We start from the raw sequence: 20342 nt of genomic DNA on the forward strand, positions 1-20342 counted from the left end.
CCGAAATATTTGATAAAATGATCCCGATATTACATATTTGCCACTGTGTAGCATACAATATACTTTTCATACACATATATATCTTATAGTGAAATAATGGAAGGAATAAGGAAAAAACACAACAATTATACAAAATAAAATATACAAATAAAAAAAAATTAAGAATACACCCTGTAAAGTTTGTCAGTAGAGTTCCTGGACACCCAGCATAATATACCACAATTTAGCATTAATTATAATTTTCATATTAACAAGTTTTTAACGATTGAAATAAAAATTTAAACTGTTTTTTATAACTAAAGATTCAACATTGTATTGATGGTAAGTAAATTTGTTTAGACGACCATTCTACTAAACGTCTTTATATAGTACTTCAACGTTTAACTTTTATGAAATAATAATTGTATATTAGTAACACGTAATAACCATTCTTGTTAAACGTGATACATAATATTACATACCGCAACGTATATCACGCAGACGTTTTATGTGATATTTATCGTTGAAGTTTAACCAATAATGTACATCTGGTGTTAACCAAGAATAAACGTTTATTTAACTATCGTGTGTTGCTTGGGTAGGTTTTCATATTTAAATTAACATTTCATTTCTCAAAAAGAGGATTGCCTTTAACAGTATTTGCTTTATATTTCACATGGAGATTGATTAAAAAAGGTTAACAAAAATTAATTTAAAAAATTACCAAAGTTTTTTTCTTAAATGGAAAGTTGGCATTTTTAGTCGAATTTTAAATTAGAAATATTTATTGAGATAGATAGATATGGATATGGCATTTTTATTGTGTGTCTGTCAATGACTCTACTACGTTGCCAAGTTTTCATGTTTTTATTGATAGTTCTCTTATAATCCATTGATGTAGTTTTCGGAAAATCAGTCAATATATAAAAAACGATTCCTTTACGCACTTAAACGATTCCTTTACGCACTTAAACGATTTGACGGTAAAAGAAAACGTCAAAACATTTGTTGATAAATTATAAATTAAATGTCAAATAAACGTCAAATTACTTTTTACGCATTAATCCATAAAAAGACTTCTTTAGCTACTAGTACGTAAAAAGTGAAACTTTACATACCCTGAGAAGTGTGTAAAGTGAGTACTTTACGCACGGTAGTAGAAAAACACTATTTCAATATTATGATGACACAATATAATTGACCACAAGATTTATAGGGTAAAATCTGAATTTAGGCTCAACTTGGTTTAAAATTTAGGTAGATCGGAGCGATGGTTTCTATACTAAATCAAAATTACTAACTGGCGATTTTTTTAAACTTACTACTTACTATCCTTTAAAGTATCTAACTTTTCACTCATTCATTTCTCTCTCATTTATCTCATTGGGAACAGAGACAAATCCAAAAAGCCTGGCTCAAGTAGGGGTTAGGTACTATTTTTTTTATGTGGAAGTATAGCGTTAAAAACTTCAAAATTATTGAATAACATTTTTGGCCAGTCTTAAAGAATCATTTACCCTTATTTTACTAGTTATTCTTTGACGCGATCAGGAAAAAGAATCTATGAACAAATCATCAAAATATCGTAAACAAATTGTTAACCACTGGTAACCACTATAGTGGATCTTGTTTAATTCCTTAATTTATTATTTTTTATCGACATAGTCGTTAGTACACACAGTCATCATCATACACACAGTCATCATCTATGTGACACCGAAACCTTTGACTCTCCTAAGCCATACCACAAGATACAGGGATTAACGACACTTTTACCCTTGGGTTAGGTCTCTACTACTACCATATTGTTTAATACCTTCAAAAGTAAGTTGTTGTTGAAACTCAAACAATAACATTTGTTATCTTAATCCTAATAAAAACAATATATCTCAAATAGTATGTCGACATACCATAATAGAGCATAAGATTTGTAGGATAAATTCGCAATTTTGGATCGACCCAATTCGAAACTCAGGTTGATCGGAGCGATGATTTGTGTATTTAATAGCGTCATAAATAATTCCCGGTTCACATCAGGAGAGCGAAGCCGAGCCGTACCGAAACGAAAACGGTTAATATCGGGCGGCGGTCATCAATTTCGGCACATGCAAACAAAAAGGAATTTATTTCGTACTGCATCTAATTTGTACACTCGAAAATCCCGGCTGCCGATTCCGAAAGCCACCTTTTTGGTTTGCAAATGTGCAGGATTTAGGCGTGCCCCTAACTTCGATACCTCTACGTAATCGGAATGGCCATCGATCTCTTTTTCGGAACTGTTTATGGCTCCCGGACTACCCGATTGGGATATTTTCGGCATGAACGTTTAATGGCTTAAAATAGTTCTATAAGGTTTTGATTTTATTTGTATGTTTGAACTGTCCTTCGGCAAAGTATAAGTAAACAAAAGCAATAAAAATTTAAACAATTTAAGTCGGTTGTAAAAACTTAAGATCGTAAGAAAGCTCGTTAAAAAAAACACAACGAATTTATGAAAAAAAGCTTAAACAGATTTGATTTTTGTATAAAAATAAGCAATCATGAGAAAAGAAAATAATTGCATATATTGTTTACAATAAACCCTGTGCTTATAAATAATGGCTCTAATTATTGGTTCGTTAATCATAAAAATATCTTGACAAATTAATACTCGGCTCTCGTTTCTTTCCTAAGGCGTAATAGCAGAGCTTCGATAGGGTCTACTAATAGTGGGAAAAGTTATAATAAGAAATACATTTTTTTATTGATCATGTGCTGAGCACATTTAGTTACGAGTTCTAATTGGAGCAACCTCAATTTTGTAAAAACTAAATCGGACACTCACAAACGGTCATGCCAAATCTGGGACTTCAATATACCCACCGCGCTGCCGGGGCCGGCAACAAATATTAACTGATGAATTTACTTTCCCAAAACCTATTAATTCTTACTGGGAACAAAGCTAAATCCAAAGATTGTGAGTAAAAAAAGGATTCATATAGATAAACATACGTAGACATTTAAGTTCATTTTCTGAAAGAATTAATGTAAAAACAACATTGCCGCCAGTTTTGACTTAAAGTTTTGAGTAATTTTTGAAAATGTTTAAATATTTTTACATTGAAAAGTACGACACAGAATCACTGCAATCGAACAGAATGAGAGTGTTGTAAAGTTGAAATAGTACAAAATGGCAAAGTTGAAAGAAAAAAATTACTTTTTTCAATAAATTTAATACACGTATTTATGTTTGTACATATATTTGAGGCATATCTTCGAATGTTTTACTGAATTTTTTTTAAAAAGGCTAATAATAGATAATCAGATTTAGGCGTAGTGGCTATCCATAATATTTGTTATTATTAACTTCAATCCGAATTAAAACAAGTGATAAGGACAATGGAATCAAGATATGAGGAGAAAACTGTTCCAAGCTGTTAAAATTGATAACAATATCATCATTTTTGTTGCTGGATAGAGGAGTCCCACAAGGCTCTATTCTTGGTCTTTAATTGTTTATTATGTATGCTAGAGATATTGGATAAGCAATTAAAATATCTTGTGTACACCAATATGCTGATGACACTCAGTTGTATACCAGTTTTAACAAAAAAGAACTAGCTGCATCAAAAGAAAAACTTAATAACGATTTAAATTCCATATATTCTTACTCAGCTAACAATGGACTAAAATTAAATCCTAGTAAATCGGCAATTATCTTTTTTGGGCCTAACAAGGACTGGGTTAAGGATAATGTTATAATAACTTTAAATATTATACCATTGCCAAATGTAGATAAATACAAAAATTTAGGTTTTATTGTTGATGACAGCCTAAAGTTTGAAAGTCAGGTTGTGAAGGTGGTCCAAAAGTCTTTCTGTGCATTGAAAAATTTGTACAAGCATAGGGAAATTATTAACACAAACCTGAAAATAAAGTTAACGGAATCGCTTATTTTATCATACTGCAATTATAGTGACACAGTTTATTGGTCTTTGCTTAATAGAAATTCAAAATACCGGCTTCAAAAAATACAAAATGCTTGTGTACGGTTCATTTTTGGAGTGAGTGTAAGAGAACATGTCACTCCAAAATATTGGGAACTTGATTGGTTGAAAATATGCGATCGTCAGAGGTTTCACCTGAGTTGCCTAACAAAACGGTTACTTGATAATTCCTGTCCAGGCTATCTGTTTGATAAGCTTAATAAAAGAATTACTTTTCATAACAGAGATATGCGCTTTAATGATTTATTTGATGTTCCTAGGCATTGAACAGAACTTTTCCAATGTTCGTTTTCCTGTTTGTTACCTAAGTTAGCCACCACTGATATTTTTCGCAAACTGTATGACCTATCATTTTTCACCTTTAAGAAAAAATATAAGCAATATTTACTTAGCCATGTTTAAATTCTTAGTTAATAAAAGCAATATGCTTACGCCATAGAAAGTCAAAATTTTTTAGTGATTTTATAAAATATCATTCCTACGCTTATGTTACCTTCTGTATACCTTTATATTAATTACAAAAGTATCATTGCTTAGTTAGTACCTTAAGTTGCCAATATGTAAATTTAATCTTATGTATTTTGTATGTATGCTCCGTTAATAGCAAATATGCTGAACTTAAAAATAAAGGCCTGTTATTATTATTATTATTATTATTATTATTATTATTAATATTATTATTATTTTTTTTTTTTTTTTTTTATGCAAAAAACGTGCATGGAGTAGAAAATTAACTAGAGAGATAAATGCTCTAGCAGAAATATAAGTTAAACGAGCTCCATGCTCCATCTCAATGCACGCGATATGGAATCCTGCTGGAATGTAATTAGGCAATTCATACTTCAGACAGCCAAGGAATCCATCAGAAAATGGAAAATTTATTCCAACGCAATAAACTGTATTAAAACATGTTCTGCTAAGAAGTAAGAGACCTCGCAGAACTAAATAGAAGAAGCTACCTAAAATACAAAAGCTCCCCCAATCCTCCGACAATACGCAGAATACACACAAACTAGAAACAGAGTTGGCTAATAAATTAAAGCATATACGGTGCTCAAAGTTTGGAAGATATCAACGAATAAAAAAAACCGATGAGTGAGTTAGTAGAAAGCTAGAGAAAGGTTGGGATACCAAAGAAATACACGAAATAGAATATCATGCAACATCTAGTAAAAATGATTCATCTAAGAAAAGTAAAAAATAAGAAAGTAGTATCAACAGACAATATACAAAACAAACTTTTAAAATATGGTGACTCGGAATTTGCAAGAGTACTTAGTACAATAGCTCTTTTTAAGTACTAAGCACAATAAAAATATCAAGCAACGTAACTTTAAACTTTAAGCATGGATCAAAAATATTTCTTACAAACTACAGAAGAATAACCCTATTGAACACAACAATAAAGCTGTTTACACGATACATAACAAACAGGAAAGAACAACAAGGATTCAGAAAGAAAAGATTGATAACTAAGCCATATTCATCAAAAAATATATAAAAAAACATACAATATAACAACGGCATTCATCAGCTTCGTCGATGTAACTAAAGGATTTGAAAGTATTGTAGGGAATGTCAACCTGGCGACATTCCCTACAATTTTGAAGAAAAAATATATACAGTGAACAAAACTAAGGTAATATATAATACTAGTACCACCAAGTCGACTTGAATTAAAACAAGTCTTCATACTACGGAGAAGCGTACCAATACCAGGAGGAATCAGTCAAAGTGACAGCCATGGGATATTTATAGAATTATAAACATATCAGCGTGGCCGATGCTGGAATATTCGCGGAAAACGAGAATAACATGCAGAGGCAGCTATGTAAAATCTACCAAGTAAGTCGATAACTTAGGATGATCATATCTATCAAAAAAATAAAAAACATGACCATCGCTAACGAACCACTTAGATGCAAGCTCGTAATTGAACTTAAGTCTATAGAGCAGGTGAAGTATAAGAATATGTGAAGTGCTGAGAACCATAGCCTAAAAATCCAGAAAAGATCTAATATCCATACACGATATAGTAAGATAGGGAAGATAAAGAAGAAGAGAATGGTAGAGCTATATGAAAAGGATGCTCGAAGATAGGCATTGACAAGGGAATACCAACAAGGAATCACCCACCCGAAAGGCCATCAAAAAAATGAAGAGACAGCAGATAGTCCACATTGCGGGAAGAGTTACGACAAGCAAGCAACCCCGGAATTGACAGATGAGTTTGATCTCAAACAAGTAGAAGAAGAAGCATAAATATATCATTAATTAATATATTATAGCATTCTTTAAAGAGATCATGAGACCGAGTTCATCACAAAATTATCAAAACGACGTTAATAAAGCGATGTTTTTTGCACTTATTGGCATCAAATATAGGGAATGTTACATTACCTATTTTTCTAATTTCCTTCGTTAGCCAAAGAGGTATAAAAAGTATGGTCTTTAATGCCGTTGATTCCTCTTAAGGCATATCACAAGCTATGAGAATGATCTCTTAACTAGAACTTTCGGTCAAATCTGTACTGGTGCTACAATAGTTAAGATGCCAGTGGGCATCTACGTAAAAAATAACACGAAGAAGGTGAACTGAGCAAAAAAAAACCCATGGGGTAAAGAATACATTGGCTGAGAAAGTCTTAAGACTTGGGACTAGGACATGGTGCTATTGATTTTGTCTAAACCAGTCACTAAACGTGGTAGAAGCAGTCTTACTCTAAGGGTCTGACTGCAAGAAAAAAAGCCAAGCATATAATTTACGAGTTTGTCCATAGCCCTTCAGCTCTACTTGAATATTAGGCTATCGTCATATAAGGCCGTAAAGTAGAAAAAAAGCCTATTGTAACTAAACCATATTTTATGCAATACACTGGTAGGTAAGGAATACACAACGACAAACCCTATGGTACTTAAGTCATACGAACAGAAGTACCTTCCTTCTATGCGTCAAGTTATCTAAGCTTCTTATCATCTCTGGATCTCCTTCTTTTAAGACGTATGGTCCTCTTCTGAATAAAATTAATTAATTTCAAAGTGTGTTTGGATGCAAAACTTCATATATGAGAGCAATACTCCAGAGTAGGGCGAATCTAGGCCTTGTAGAGCGTTAAAAGCTGTTGCGGTTTTAGTTATGTTGGAAGAATGATATATTGCTTCCATACTCAATTGCCTATATCTCTTATAATTTTTCATCTACATTATATAAATTAAATAAGTTCTTATAGATAAGTGTTTAACGGTAATTTATTTAAGAGAGCGGAAATTGTGCAACGCGTAATTTTACTCCCATAATGGAATAAGAAACTGCGATACTATCTGAGATCTAAATTGACTCAAAAATTGGATATTGTAGTGCTTTAATGCAGAATAGAAGTTTTAAAATTGAAAGGGGTATGAAATTGATAGTTTGTGCCAGAATATAGTGTGATTCCTCTTTTCAATGACAAATAGTAACAATTCTATTTGAATTACAAATGAATATACAGTTGTATATTTTAATAAAGTGATACTATTGATGATATTATATTTTATGACAGAAAGTTAAGCATTAAAGCAAATTATCTTAATATGATAGATTTTAAAAAAATGGCGAAAGCTGTATTACATTAACAGGAATAATTTTTTTTATTATTATTATTTTATCGTCTTTTATTATTATTATTCTATGGCCAATGTGAATAGAGAGGAAACGTTGTTCTCCAGAGCGATGTGGGAGGTGAATGTGCAAACTATATAATATATTTATCTGGGTTTTAAGTTAGTAATTTATTATTCTCTGACGTATTTCAAGAAAAATGTATTTATTTAATGTATGCTCACTCTAAATGTTATACTCTAGGGGTGTTTCCAATTCTAATGAAGAATCTGTGAGACTGTAGATTTAAAAGTGAGAGTGAGACAACTGAATTTGACTTTAATATTTTTATTGGCAGCTAGGCTGCTTTCAACATCGTCAAAGTTTGTTCTATCATCAATCCAAAGATAGCCAAGCGGTGAACCTTTGAGTTTTAAGACTTTGTCATTAAATTTCAAAAACTCAGTTCGATGAAATTTAACATCTTTGATAAATGAAATATTATATTGTTTTTAAGCCTTGAAGCAAAGCTGCTATTTAAAAAAAAAACGTTAGTTTCTTAAACAATCTACCGTGGAAATGAAAGTCCAAAACCTACGACTTTATACAGCACCCCATTATAATACATTCTTCCATTGTTTTCAAAACATTTGACTAGAAATCTTAAATAATTAACAAACAATTTTTTTTAATAATATCATTTGTTCACAACCATTAAAATTTAACTTCTAAATTTCCCTATAATAGTAACAAATAATAATTCTCCAAACATATCGTCAAAATCTCTGCTAATATACCCTATCGCGTTAATATCCATTATATTCGATATAATACATAAATAATTAAACCGCCCACATTCTGGATGGTAATAATCACAAATTACAAGAGCATACATCATTAGTAAGCCGCTCTAATTTATACATTAATAGGCTTTAACTGCATCACAGAAGCAACATAAACAGTCACTTGGTCTAATCTTCTCGGATATCCGGCCTGTCAATCCGGACATTACTAAGGGCCCAGCCCTTATGACACGGATACTGCATTAATGCCGCCCTTAGATCCTGTCGGGTTTCGAAGCCACGACAGGCGGTTCATTTGCTAAATAGCATTTGAAGCAATGTCGATTAGACTTTTAGGTTTAGGTCGGCTCATTGATGTATATACATTTATCTTATATATAATTTTATTTAACTAAATAGTTAATAATGTTGTTGTGCAAAGATGCGTGGAGATAAAAAACTTTTTATTAAAAATAAATTATATTTGGTCAAAGCTTGAAGATACTGCTATGGTGTGGTAGCTTATAATGTGCATTAGAAAACGTTAATGTGTTTTAGTCTCCTAGAGGTTTTGATAATTTAATCTTGTTTGCGCTTTTTAATATGGAATAGCCAAGCAGGATGGCTATTAAATCGGCATAGGACGACCGCTCAACATACCCATTGAATCGACTTTAAAACTTCCTTGACCCTCAACGTCAAAAGAAAAGTGATTTTAGCTGGATAAATAAGTAAAAATTATTTATAAAATAAGTGGTTCGTTGAATACAAAAGTTGAAATATTGTAAGTGTCTTATAACTAAATGGCACTTCGATTTACTATAGTAAGTCGTATCTAGAGTTTTTCGGTTGGTATTAACTGAATTTTGTGCGAAACTTCCAGGGGTAGCTTTTGGACTTTGAGACCTGACCTATGTATTGTACCTATCTACTGTATCTGATCTGTCTGTATCTGAGATGTCACGAGCCTCTTACTAGAGAGAGTAATATAAAAATACTATTTGCTTAATGTAAATAATAGTAACTATATCAGGATATCACGATAATAAACAGGTCTCAAAGGCAACATGTAGAAATCGCATCTAACCTTCCTGGCTCTCGCCGCACATTGTAGATAAAAAGTAATTTAGCTATTGCAGTAAATATAAACGGTTTGGTAATGAGGTATATTTAAATAAATTCAGAGAGTTAATATTTCAAATATAAACATTAATATAAGGCTTCCTTACAGTAACTTTTACACACATGTATAAAATAATTTAAATACTAATGCTAACAATTTCTGGAAAATAGTCCAAGGCTCTCATCGTAATCATTCGCAACTTTATACTTTTATCGACACTAATGAATCATTATTATCCAAGTCCCTAAATGCAACATATATTTGCAATTATTGATATTTTAGCATTCATTGATATAATATGCATTAAAAATAATCAAGCTAAAAGCATTTAGGTAATATACTAGCTTTCCTGCTTTTCAATTATGCTTACGCACTTTTCAAGGCCTTAGCTATTTTTTTTAATTCATCCGTACAATCTGGGGTATTACCTGATTTATGGAAAACGTCAAAAATAATTTTTTGCCATAAAAAGCAGGACAAAAATCAAATTGAAAAATATTGTTCCATAATAATACTAAACAATTTTTCAAAATGCTTTGTATGTACTCTTCATTCTATAATATTATATCCTTAAATTAAAAATTTAATTACAACATGGATTTATGAAGGGCTAATGAACTACTAGAAATCCAATTACGAATATTGAACTTACCTTTTAATTTAATTTTAATTCATAAGCAGACGTGATGTATACGGATTTTTCAAAATTTTTGACCGTCTTATAAGTAATTTAGCTTTGGAACATGTACTGTTTCAACAATAGTATTTGGCTTTTCAATATAATTAAGCAATTTGTTAAGTTGATCTAAATGACCGCTCACAATGTGTAGAGTGCAATGGTCACAGTTCGGTCAGAATAGTTGTCTTCTAAAATGTAACCTAGGTTGCAATTTCTTCTTCTTCTTCTTCTTTTTGCAGTGCATCTCCTATAAGATCTTTGCTATCATCACAATACCTTGCTGACTGCAGATCTGAACAGTTCAATTGCTACAATCAAACCATTGTATTAAGTTGTTTAACCAGGACACCCGGCCTCTGTCAATGCTCCGATTCTTACTAACTTTTCCCTGAATTTTCAGTAAGAGAAGTGTGAGTTTCTGTCCTCTGTAATTATATGACCTAGATATTAAACTTTCTTTTTTTATAGTGTTAATGATTTCGCACTCCTCTCGCGGTGAGTGCGAGTTCAGGTTCAGTACTTCGGCATTAGTAATTTTATCCGTTTAAAGAATACGTCACATGCTACGCTAGCACTAAATTTTAAAGGCTTGTAGTTTGTCGATATAGTTTTACTTAAGTGTTCATAAAAGAGCGTAGAAAAAAACGGAGCAGCCCAATGCTCTTAACCTATACAGATCATGTTACAAACTTCTAGGACAGATAGAAAACATCAAAAGGAAAACAAAAGTTCATCTAAACATGGGTCCGGAAAAGCTTCCTCAGGGAGCTAGAGCTCTTTGAAAATAACCTTTAAAAACTAGTTGTTTTTTTAATAGCTCCGGAACTACTTTAGCTACCGCAACCAATTTTGTGAGGTAAATTATTGTTAGTACGTTTATTCTTTTGAACCTACTAAATAAAAGAAATATTTACCAGGGGCTTCAGAATCAGGGGGTATTTGGTAAATTTAGGCCCATTTCTTTAAGACTTTAATTTCTGCCCGTTTGGGCATTTGATTATGATGTTCCTATGCTTTTTACATATAAAAGGTGCTCTTAGTAAAAGTCGGTAAATGGTAAATATCACCGTTTTTGTGAAAATTGAGGAAAAGCAAGTTATGACATACAAAAATGAATTACCTATTATTGTTAATAAACAATTAAAAAAAAATCTGGCGTAAATAAAAAATAAATGCTTAAAAAAAGTGAAGGTAGTCACTTTATTAAATTGGTACTCAAATTAATTAACTGTCACTTTAATTACCTTGAGGCATAAACTGTTTAAATGATTTTAAGTGTAATAAAAAATCAACAAATTAATAATTTTAGAAACGTAGACAAATTTTATTAAAGACTGGTATTACAAATATAAACTTAAAATATTAATTGCTCAAAATGCCGGCCGCCACGATCGATACATTTATTGTATCTACGCACCATATTAAGGTTGACGTGGTTAAAAATATCAGGCGTGGTTTGGATTACTTCAGCAGCTGCGGAAATTCTGGCCACCAGGTCTTCTTCTGACTCGACTGGAGTTTCATATACGAGACTTTTCATATGCCCCAAAAGAAAAAAATCTAAGGGTGTCAAATCTAGTGAGCGCGGTGGCCAGGTGACAGGGCCTCCGCGGCCAATTCAGCGCCTTCCAAAAATTTCAATTATAAACTCGCGGATAATAAGTGAAAAATGAGCTGGCGCTCCATCGTGTTGTAGCCATAAGTTCTGTGGTATATTTCGGGGCAGATCATCTAATAGTTCTGGCAGTACGTTTCTTAAAAAATTTAAATAAATATTTCCCGTTAAATGAGGAGGCAACATAATTGAACCAATTAAGCGTTCTCCAACAATACCGGCCCACATATTGACCGAAAACTTATGTTGATAGCTCTTAAAATGAATACCATAAGGGTTTTCCTCACTCCACACATGATTATTCTTAGAATTAAAAATGCCTTCTTTTGTAAATAAAGCCTCGTCAGTAAAAAGGACATATTTTGGAAATTGAGCTTCTTCTATACACCGGTCAAGAAACCACTGGCAAAAATTCACGCGGGGCATTAAATCATTGGGTCCTAATGATTGCACCTTTTGCAGGTGGAAGGGCCGAAGAAGCTGTTCATTAACAACGTTCCATACCCTAACATGATTTACATGCATCGCATCAGCTACTGCTCGAGTACTTACTGATGGGTTATCTTCAAATCGCTGAAGCACTTCTTCCTCAAAATCCAGGATTCGGTTCGATGTTCCTTTGCGCGCCATTATCTTGGCGTTTTATTTTAACGGAGCCAGTTTCCCTGAACCGTTGATTGATCCTTTCAAAAAGTGTGTGAGCTGGGATTCGCCTTTCGGGAAGCCGCTCTTCAAATATTGGAGAAAAAGCAGCTCTAGCATTACATCGAACTTCCCCATAAATTAAAAGCATATCGGCGTATTCAGCAAAAGTGTAATCTTCCATTACTTAACCGTAATAAAAAGGAAATTAATATCATGTAAAAAATACTGACAGTGACAAATTTAAAAAATACTGACAGTGGCAATGAATTAGCATTATTATTATTATTAAAATAATTAATTCAGGTGCTGTATCTTAGTTTGGTTTTAGTCAATTTCCACAAAAACGGTGATATTTACCGTCTTTTACTAAGAGCACCTTTTTATGTAAAAAGCATAGGAACATCATAATCTAATGCCCAAATGGGCAGAAATTAAAGTCTTAAAGAAATGGGCCTAAATTTACCAAATACCCCCCCTGATTCTGAAGCCCCTGGTAAATATTTTTTTTATTTAGTAGGTTCAAAAGAATAAACGTACTAACAGTAATTTACCTCTCAAAATTGGTTGCAATAGCTAAAGTAGTTCCGGAGCTATTAAAAAAAAAACTAGTTTTTAAAGGTTATTTTCAAAGAGCTCTAGCTCCCTGAGGAAGCTTTTCCGGACCCATGTTTATATGAACTTTTGTTTTTCTTTTGACGTTTTCTATCTGCGTTAGAAGTTTGTAACATGATCAACGGAACACTTTGTATATTATGTCAATATCTCAACTCGTAACTTGGTCTATAAGCACCACTTCTTAAAATTAAGCATATCTCAAAAATTTTTTGGTGTATTATTTTAGACTCTTAAGACTATTATTCTTAATATTCTGTTTATTATTTCATAAAAATATTCTTATTACTTTTTAGGAAATTAGGCTTTAAAGTAAGTGGTCACATTTTAATTTTGGTTTATAATTTTCATTCCTTAAAATCAAGCATGTCTAAAAAATTGTTAATGTCTCAAGTCTTAAATAACCTTTCCATTTTAATAAATATTGATTTGACTACCTCTATCCTTGTTTTTATTTCTTTTATTTGTTCACCTAATTGTTCTATGGAAGCTCCTAGATATATACAGCGTGATTGACGACCGATGGTAGGTAAGCCGTATATGAAAAACGGAACGTAGCATTTTTATGAAAATTTGGTAGCCATGGTATTAGTATTAGTCTAAAGAATTTTCAGCATAGAAAATAAATAGTCTCATCAAAACTTTATTTGAGGAGTTAATAGTTCCTTTTTAAATTAAGTTTATTAAAAAATATTAAAGTACTTAACTGTCAAATATTTAACCATTTTGACATTTTCATAGCTAAGTAACTTACAAAATAAAAATGATTAAAATTTCACGAAAATAATTATTTATTTCTAAAACGCGGTTATTTTAGATATAGGAGTGAGTTATATTAAATTAGAGGTAATTTAACTGTTTATTAGAATAAAAAGTAAAACATAGAGGGTTTGATTTAAAAAAATGTCCTTTTCGCCGTTTTAATCAATAAAGAATTTTAATTTAATTTCTGATGACCCCGTATAATGCTTATTAAATTGATCTTTGGGAAGTTAATCAAAATGGTCTCTTAAAGTATTGATTATAATTTGAGTTTTTAGGAAATTAAATGTCTTAGAAATAAACAATTAGTTCCCTGATGTCTACCAAAAAAATATTTTTTTTCTCGAAAACCAATTTTTTTTGGGAATCCAAATATTAAAAAATATATAGTGTCTTCCATTTCAAAAATTAAAGGTATTTTTATTTTTCTATATAAGCGGCAATGCTGCAGTGCTAAAAATATTTTAGACCCATAGAGCATTCTTATCTTAATCATTTAATTTTTCTACTAGGTATTGTAGATTTTTAAAACTGCTTGTTAACAAGTATATATTATATTATGCTATTTATAACTATTTGCACTAACTTATCTTCTAGGATTTGATATTTAAAAAAAAATCGCGATACTATACTTTTTGACTAAGAAAATTATGTAATTCTTCTTGCAATTAGTTTGTTAGTTAGAATTATTAATACCTTTCTTATCAATTGTTAAAAAAGTCCATCGTTTACCTCCATACAATATTATAAAGTGCAACTTTTCAAAGTATCCCAGGACATTGTTTTTGTAAATCTTTTAAAGACTTAGGTTGAGTGGTGGAAAAATAATCAAACGAAGGCAAATCGGGTGATCTCACGGGCCATTCAATAATTTTGCAGCTACCAGGAAAGTGTTTTTAGTAAAATGTAATTATTTCCATTGCACCATAATGCGTAATTGAAATTTCAAATGCGAAGCACTATTTAAAAAAAAATTATTTTCTTATGGACATATACTCAACGACACGAAAAAAGGAGCATTTTATATATTATAAAAATTTTTAGCTAATTTTTTTAATGTTCTATTTTATAATCTTCTAATTTTTTTAATCTTCTAACAACTATCAATGACTTATTTGAAAAAAAAAAACTCTTCGTTCGAATGTTTGATTGAAGAAATAAGGTCCCATTCTTCAAAAAGACCATTTTGTAAATGGTTTTAAGTTAAAGGAGCAGGAACACGACGTCGCAGATTTCGCTCAAGCATGTCCCAAACATGTTCAATTGGATTCGCATCTGGACTTAACGCTGGCCGCTCCAAGACAAGAATGTCTATATTTTTCAAACATTTAAAATAATTTTCGAGGTGTAAGATGTCTTGGAATGAAGTACAACCCTGAGCATGCCTCTACAAAAAGTGCAGTCCTTACAATAAGTGAACCCCCTTGGTGGCTTCTCTTAGTACATTCTGCAAAACGCTCCTCTGGTCTTCCCCATACTCTTTCACTATCATTGTAAGGCCAATATCGGCTCATCAATAAACAGAAGATACTCCCATTTATTTCCACTTCATTATTCATGATTCCTAGCATACTAAAGTCGCGTAACACGATGACGCCAAAAAAAACTACGGCCTAACAGTCCGTTCACTTATATTTGTATTTCGGACTTAATGAAGCCGATTAATATTCCTCTATAACAATCTCGGAGATTTTGTCATGTAATAATGCGAACATATTCAGCATTAGTCCTTCATTGGAGGCCAGTTGCAGGTAGTTTAACCTCCAGTTTCCAAAAAACGTGCACAGGGTTATTTGATACGGGATGATAACGTTGGCCAATATAACGCTCGCAATTCTTCCATCTTGAATCATCAGCAATGAGTTCAACGATTGCGTTAGTTTTAAGACTTATCAATAAAGCTTTGACAAACATCTATCAAATTTATTAAACACGAAACTCAAAAAAGTCAGCAGCATGCAGCTATGCAGCTTTAAGCGATAAAATTATGGAATTTTTTATCTTAATACACATTTTATTAAGCAAATTTTTTTTTTCCAAGCGAATGGTTCTTGTTGGAAACACCTTCAAATATATTATGTTTATTTATATGCAAGTTATTAAAATAATACGTCATTATAAAATATTAAATCAAAAAAATTAAAAAGAAAGTCTTCAGGGTGTTCCAACTCTATTTACATACGATTTTTTCGCTCCCGTATATGATATGAAAAAAAGTTAAGATAAAAAGTGTTTGTTTGGAGATACTAATTTTGTTGATAGTATTGGTAAATGTACCAAGTGTCTTAAAAACAAAGTTTTTATTTTCAAGTAAGTTTTCCTAAATGGCAATTTTACCCGGTATATTTTATTACATTTTTACTCTTTATTTAATTCTACATAAAAAATGTATAATACACTACGTCAAATATTGATATTTTTTTTGAGCTAATTGCTTATTATAATGATATTATTTAATTCTAATTCAATTTAATATTAAAACAGTTAAAAACAATTATAAAAATAGAATAATTTAAAACTTATAGTGAATATTCAAACTGCTGACCGTTCCCGGTTTATATTAGTACCTTTTTATTAGCTCAGTTGTACAGGCGCTTCTTATTACTTCTTCCAGAATTACAGGTGTGAGTAATTTTGTTTTTTAAATCCTCTAAATTGCACAGTTCTTCAATGTAAACTTGTCCCTTGAAATATGCCCCACAAGAAAAATCAAGCGCTGTTAAATCAGGTGTCCGGGCTGGCCACCTGACAGACCTCTATTTCCGATGCAATACCTTCCGAATCTGTTTTCAAGAAAATTTGATACAATATGTTATGAAGTTATAAATGAAAAATGAAATCGCAATGAGTTATAAAGTGGAGCACCATTTTGTTGAAGTCATATATTACGTTGTTCTGCTAACTGCTTCTTTAGTTGATATAATTCAAAGAACAGATCTTTGCATTCTATTTTAATGTTAAAAGACAATTTTTATGCTCTCGCTTTGCTATTCTCTATTCTTTATACCATACCTTTAATAAATTTAAGAATATCTTTAATAAAAATATTGTATATACTTAATCAAATTAATTCGAACATCGAAAATACTTTGTTTTAGGGAAAAAAGACGTGAGTTTAGTTGAATGGATTATATTTAACTCTCCACCCTTGTAAAGAAAAATTACTTTTTTTAACATGAAATAATTATATAAATTACAAGATGTCCGGAAAAAAAACTGATGTTAATTAATGTTAACAAAAATATTGTACCCGAAATAGAGGTTATTACTGTAAAATCAGGAAAACACATCATTTCTCTTTCTCCTTCCTTAAGCCAAAGTAAACTTTATTTAATAAATTTTACACTAAAACTCACATCGACATATTAGTTTATGATTAAAAAAGTTACATTTACATGTTTATAACAGGAAACTTTCCTTCAATTTATATATTTCGTTTCTCATTTCAACTCGTTGTTTCAAAACTTGTATCATCATACCACATTAAACCTAATGAAAAAACCCTGCATTTCTCCGAATGTTAATCAATTTTCCGAGCTCTAACAGCCAGATACACAGATACAGAGTGCGGATAATGAGTAAGTTAATATGTACTTAGACTCGAGTTTCCATTTACAAAGCTACTTTGATAGAGGCGTATCGCGCGTTAGCTGGAAACTTGTGATTCACCTACTAAAAATTTGCATACGGCATTATTTGATATTCTCCAAGGGCAAGTGTGTTGCAGCTTTTAGAATACTAAACAAGCAGGAGTTCGCTGATGCCGCGAGGTGAGAACGGGAACGAAATAGTGGTGCGAGCGAGACGGAATCGGGAAACTTCTACTCACGAAATTCCGATACACTAAAAACTTTCCTGTTTCGTATAAATATATGGCCGGGATAAAACTAGGGTAACAAGTTCTCCCTTTGTCTGACACGCTAATATTTTTTAATAAATGCGACGCGACGGTTTGAGGTTTCTGTTATTTAATTTGAATCTCAAAAGGGGGGAAGATAGAGATAAAAGCTGTTGTATTGTTCTCCGTCAGATTGGAGATAAAAATGTTTGTTTTATATTTTAGCTCGCAGATTGTTGTCTTTTATGGTTTTGCATAAAGTTGGAACTTTGCGTGGCTTTATTTTAAATAACGTCATAAACTTCAACGAGTCTTAATGCCTTAACGAGTAAATATATTTTTTTTATCTTCTTAATATTTACTTCTTATATTTTTTAGTAGTGATTTTAATGGCTTATCTGGATGCTATGGATACTGGTTTTTTTTATGTATACTTTTATTTTAAGCTTTAAAGATTGTTTTAGGCTTTATGTATTTATTCATACTATTGTTTGCCACATCATAAAATATATTTTTATTGTTTTTTTTTTTACTAATTATATACCGGAATTTATTTTGTACTTCTAAAATATTTTAAAAAGCACACATTATTATTTTTAATTAAAAAGTTTACGTCAAAAACAAATATGAAATTTTGTAAAAAATATTCACTATTTCAAGATTGATGATTCACTCTAAAATCTATCTGAGAATCTTTAATTAATTGTATAGGCATATACGTGGGTAAAAAGGTGTTTGAAATTATTTTTTTTACTTATTACTTGCTAACTTTTCAGGGTACACTTTTAGTTTTTTTCTTCCTGGGGACACCAGATCGGCATATCCAGTTCCGAAATAACACTTCCAGCTACTGCGGTTGGTTCTTGGTTTGGAATGGGATAAACCTCGGGCCATTTAATAATATAGTACCAAGAACATCTGGATTTCCGGAGCTGTTGGTGTGAAAAGGTCCTACTGCGTCTATTCGTTCTCTCGAGTGCACCAACAAGATACTGTTTTATTTTTCTCTGGTCCAGGATCTTATACTCCTGCTTGACAAACATTGCTCACACTATCGACACCAGCGTCCAACATCTTTATAACTGTTAAGCCAGTAAAACCTTTCTCTTACTTTTGCCAAGGTCTTTCTAATTCCAAAAGGTTCTCTACAGTGCTGCTCTTAATTGTCCTCTTCCACTCTTATTTTTTGAATGCGTTTATATAAAAATTTGAAATTTGGCACACATCCTGAGCAATATAAATACTACTTTTTGGTCCCTAGCTCATTTTGCAAAACTTCAAAATCACGGCGAAACGTCTTTTTGAAAAATAAAATTAAATAAAAAGGAAGTTCATGCGATATATCGTTTAAAAGCTGCCACTGAATGCATTACTTCTACCCATAGCAAAATACCAGCCTTTCAAAATCTTATTTTTTGCATTTTTATTTATTTTTATTTTTTTTGCTACACCTATTCAGGTGTAATTTTTTTGTAGAGTTTGTCAAAAAAAAAAACAGTACAAACAACAACACATTTTGCGTTTTCCAGGAATGACTGTCAGATATGTCCTTACGTTTCATCTACGTTCTTCCAAATTCTTTCTAATATGGTCTTTATAAAATGTTCCTGTTTTCTGTCTACATCCTATTTTTTTCCAGGTCATCTTTTATAGTCTTAATGAGATCTTCATTTTCTTTCTTTAGGTCTTTTATTAATCTTCGATTTCTTGTCTCATTCTTCTTGCTTTTCCCTCTCTTTATGGTCTCGCTTCTCTCTCTGCTTATTGTTTCGTTCTTCCCTGCTCGTCAATTTTTTTCATTAGCAGCTCCAAAAATTGTTCGGTCTCTATGTTTGCCTTAGTACAAGACATCTACGAAAATGGACTTTCTAATATCCTTTACTTTTAATACTAATTGTAACGTAATTGTGGAACACACTCCTTTTTAAAACACACTTACTTCAGGAATACTATTTTATGTCGGGAACACATTCTTATTGACAACTTCAAAACTTTAATTTAACAAATTTTCGAAAATTTAAAATACAGGGATTTGCGATAATTTAACTTAATTAACCTGAATTGGGGCCCTGAAGCGAGATAAACTACTTAAAAACTAGACATTAGAGATGAATATATTAAACTGAACATAAGTAGAAGCCTAAATGAACTTAACTCATCAACTTGAACTACAAAACACGAGCAAAACAGTTGAAGAACTATGACAATAGTTACCGTATTTACATTTTTACAATAATAGATCCAATAGGTAATATGAAGAATATTATTAAGACAGAGAAAAACGGTAGATATGGACAATTCGAAAAGAAAATTGAAAGGCTAACAATGAGTAAGAAGCGATCATTTAGATGGTTGCAAGATGCAAAAGTAAAACGAGAAACTGAAGATCTTAATTCAGCCACACAACACCAGGCTTTAGGAAAATATTGAAAATCAATACTAATGAAAAATTCAGAATATTTAAAAAACCAAATAAGCATATTAGAGTATTTGAACCATCGGTATACTATCTGTATTAGTGTGTAAAATTAAAGAAGTTTCTAGTTCAGCTGGTGTAAATCCTCTGCATAAAAGAAGCTAAAAAAGACTTTAGATACAAAGATCTTTCCATAGAAATAAACAAAATGTAGCGTGTTAAAACCGATATAATACATGTTGGAGTCAAAGTGTTCGGACCTACATCAGAGGCATTTTGAGGGCACTTCCAAAAAAAAACCCGGGCAATATATCAGGGAAAAACA

At 31.6% G+C, this 20342-nt stretch overlaps 1 protein-coding gene across 5 annotated transcripts in view; it reads right to left on the reverse strand.

The window, feature by feature from the left end:
- Window positions 1–20342, reverse strand: part of LOC126742310 (calmodulin-binding transcription activator 2) — a 999827-nt gene that overhangs the window by 877693 nt on the left and 101792 nt on the right. The gene's annotated exons all lie outside the window — the stretch shown is intronic.

Source organism: Anthonomus grandis, chromosome 11 (assembly GCF_022605725.1).
Source record: "Anthonomus grandis grandis chromosome 11, icAntGran1.3, whole genome shotgun sequence".
In the NCBI taxonomy this organism is placed as follows: Eukaryota; Metazoa; Arthropoda; class Insecta; order Coleoptera; family Curculionidae; genus Anthonomus; species Anthonomus grandis.